At 33.5% G+C, this 2,925-nt stretch overlaps 1 protein-coding gene across 4 annotated transcripts in view; it reads right to left on the bottom strand.

The window, feature by feature from the left end:
- The window catches only part of LOC106868055 (uncharacterized), a 675,046-nt gene extending 672,391 nt beyond the window's left edge, over positions 1-2,655 (bottom strand). For 2 of the 4 annotated variants that reach the window (XM_052966216.1, XM_052966218.1), the window contains exon 1: positions 2,534-2,653. The gene's annotated coding sequence lies outside the window, so the exon portion shown is untranslated. Of the gene's footprint in view, positions 1-2,533 lie in introns of all 4 variants that reach the window. The other 2 variants (XM_052966217.1, XM_052966215.1) reach the window with 2 other exon arrangements.
- Between the last annotated feature and the right edge of the window lie 270 nt (positions 2,656-2,925).

Here is a 2,925-nt window from a genome sequence, read left to right as displayed (position 1 = left end):
AATTAATTGTATTAAATATTTATCATGAAACAAAAACCTATAAAATAATAATAATAATAATAATAATAATAATAATAATAATAATAATAATAATAATGATAATAATAATAATAATAATAATAATGATGATGATGATGATGATGATGATGATGATGATGATGATGATGATGATAATAATAATAATAATAATAATAATAATAATAATAATAAACGGGGCGATTTTGATTGGAGCAGGGGATTTAGCACGTTGTCCTGAGTTACTGAGTTCGAATCTTACAGAGATTTACAGTACCTCTTTATCGCTTAGAAATTAGAGTGTGTATGCGTGTGTGTGCGTGTGTGTGTGTGTCTGTCTGTGTAGGTGTGTGTGTGTTTGTGTGTGTGTATGTGTGTATGTGCGCGCGCGCGCGCGGGAGTAGGTATGTGTAGCGGGAAAGGAAAATAATCGAAAAGGGACAGTAAGTAAGTTTCATTGAAGCCAACGACACTCGCTTCAGCAGGTGAAATCAAACTGCTAAAAATAGCGCCGAAATACTCTTCGCATCAATCTACACGATCTTAAAAATGGAAGGATACTTTTGTTGTACATTCGATATCTGAAGAAAAATTGAAATGTCCATGGTTGAAATGTAAATTTATCTTTGATAATACAAACATAAATGAAAAAAACAAAACAAAAAAAAAACGACTACACAGACCAACTGTTCGTCGTAAAATTGTCTCATGCTTAACGACCCGAATACTAATAACTATTAGTAAACGTTAATAATAGTGAATCTTATATTATATAGCCGGCACCTACTTCAGATCAGACGTTCGCACGTGCGAGCGAACATATACACCTGTATGTATGGCACGTGCACGTGGCATATACACAGGTGTATCTGCATGGGTCAATGTATATATATAGACAAAATATAACGTGTTCAAATTCACAGGGTATCAATTGCAGATCATCCATCTCCAGTTTACTCTTTATCTTTATCTCTGTCTCTATCTCTCTATCTCCTGTACATGTATACAGTTATACATATATACATACATACATACAAACATACATACAAACATACATACATACAAATATGCATACATACATGTATAAATATATATATGATTATATATATTTATACACACACATTCATACATAAATATATATGTATATATATTTATGCATATATATATGTATGTGTATATATATATATATATATATATATGTTTTAAATCCGTTTATCTTATAATATATATAGACACGCACACATATACATATATGTACACACACACACACACACACACACACAGACACGCACACACAAGTTATCAGCTGTCAGGTGTCTCTCCCGTCGCAGAAACTGTCGTGTCTGAATCTATGCCTCCAGCTTCTCATATATGTTATGCCTTTCTCTTTTCCCATTTCCCCTTGTCTCTGTTTACCGTTCTCTCTGCCTATCTTTTTCTACTTATGTTTGCAGTTACATACAAACATGACTTCACATAAATTAACACACATATTCAAACATGCATTCATGCCTGCATCCATCCATACATACATACATACATAAACCAAAATGTGTGTACCTGGTAAATTCTATATCATGTCTTGCTTCCTTACTTCTTACTTAATCAGTATATGTGTATATGTGTGTTTTTCTATATATACATACGTTATTATATATATGTATATAAAACATATATTTATACTGTATATATGTATATGAAACATATATACATACTCACGTATTTGTATTTGACTATACAATTAATGGATATTCCACCACCACTGTCTGATGCATCCCTTCTCTCTGTCTCTCTCTGTCTCTCTCTGTCTCTCTCTCTTTCTCTCTCTCTCTTTCTCTCCTACTTTCCCTCTCTGTTTCTCTCTACAGTTCATTTTCTAACTTTCTATATATTCTGCAACCTGTTACCGCGCATTGCTTACCTTCTTTCTTCATTGCAAATGAAAATATGTTATGTTCACTTTGTATCTGTGTGTGTGCGTGTGTGTGTTTGTGTGTGTGTGTGTGCGTGTGTGTGTGCATGTGAATGTCTGAGTCTGTATGTGTATGAAGAGGCACACACTAACATATTGTATCTGTAGAGCAGGAAAGAGATGTTAATTAGTGGATTAATTTATCTAACAATTGTTTGTACTGGCAACAGGTTGTTATTGCGCATGCTATATATGTAAGGGAGGGGTATTTGCAAGCGTGCATTGTAATATACTTCTTGATCTTTATACATTTCCCCCATCATTAGTGATTTTAATATTTGTTATTTAGCCCTGCGTCGGCCTCATCGGAATCGCCTATAATCAAAAGTGTCTCAGCTTTAACCATCAAAACCTTTGTACATGCAACAAGGAATGTATTCGCCATTATCTAAGATGGAGGGAGTGTAACTCGAAGTGAAATTTAGCTAATATTTCGAAAAGAACGAACGACACGGAAAACTCCCGTGTCGGCTCGTATTTGTGAGAATTACAGAAACTTATAAATGCCCTTGCATTATAAATCCCAATAATATAACTGGTACTTACATTATCTACTTCTCTTTTTCGAAGGGTTGAATTGCAAAATATAGCCAATCTGGACTTCATATAAAAATAACGATATACAGTACTCAGTTTATGAAGCACGTGTATATATATATATTCCACTCTGCTGTTGCCATCTCGCATTCAAATCGACTGCATCACCGTGTGTATAACTATAAATACAGGATATATAAATAGAAATGAATATAGAAATTAACCGGAAGAAAATAGCTGTAGTTTTTTTTCTTTGTTTTAAATTATAAAAACAAACGAATCCTTTTTGTTTACCGTTTTTCTTCCTTTCTTTAGTTAGAGATGAAGAGCAGGGCCCAAAACGTTTGTCTCGGTAACACTCCTCATAGCAACCGAACTTATCGAAGTCTCTTATTGATTAA

Source organism: Octopus bimaculoides, chromosome 3 (assembly GCF_001194135.2).
Source record: "Octopus bimaculoides isolate UCB-OBI-ISO-001 chromosome 3, ASM119413v2, whole genome shotgun sequence".
NCBI lineage: Eukaryota > Metazoa > Mollusca > Cephalopoda > Octopoda > Octopodidae > Octopus > Octopus bimaculoides.
The sequence above is the reverse complement of the archived record's forward strand: the minus strand, read 5'-3'. Positions and strand labels throughout refer to the sequence as shown.